General features: G+C 38.8%; 1 non-coding gene across 1 annotated transcript; it reads right to left on the bottom strand.

The window, feature by feature from the left end:
• Positions 1-222: 222 nt before the first annotated feature.
• Positions 223-329, bottom strand: LOC149499070 (small nucleolar RNA R71). The gene has a single exon (XR_016319212.1). It is a non-coding gene; the product is annotated as a small nucleolar RNA R71 (small nucleolar RNA).
• Positions 330-636: the final 307 nt, after the last annotated feature.

The raw sequence follows: 636 nt of genomic DNA on the forward strand, positions 1-636 counted from the left end.
AGTGAAGATCCTAATGCTCACATCACCAATTTTCTGGAAATTTGTGACACTTTCAAACAAAATGGTGTTTCTGAAGATGCAATCAAGTTAAGACTTTTTCCATTCACTCTTAGGGATAAGGCTAGATCATGGTTACAATCGTGTCCCGCTGGAAGTTTTACAACATGGGATGAATTAGCTCAAAAATTTCTAGCGAAATTCTTTCCATCCTCAAAAACCACCAAGTTGCGCAATGAGATAATGACATTTGCTCATCATGATCAAGAGAGCTTGTATGAAGCTTGGGAAAGATTCAAGGACTTGCTAAGAAAGTGCCCACATCACAACTTGCCCAAGTGGTTACAGGTACAAACTTTCTATAATGCATTATCTCCTAACATCAAAATTACCTTAGATGCAGCTGCAGGTGGATCCTTTGAAAAGAAAGGAATTGATGAAGCATATGAGTTAATAGAGGAAATGGCAAGCAACAGCCATTACCAAAACAATACCGAAAGAAGAAGGACCGCAGACGCCATTACAGCACTTAATGCCAAGGTAGATAACATGGTAAGGAAATTGGACATGTTAACTACTAATCCTGTAAATTCTGTTATGCAAGTGTGTGATAGGTGCAATGGACAACATGGAATTGGG

Source organism: Jatropha curcas, chromosome 1, assembly GCF_041381405.1.
Source record: "Jatropha curcas cultivar XTBG-Jc1 chromosome 1, XTBG_Jcur_1.0, whole genome shotgun sequence".
Classification (NCBI taxonomy): Eukaryota; Viridiplantae; Streptophyta; class Magnoliopsida; order Malpighiales; family Euphorbiaceae; genus Jatropha; species Jatropha curcas.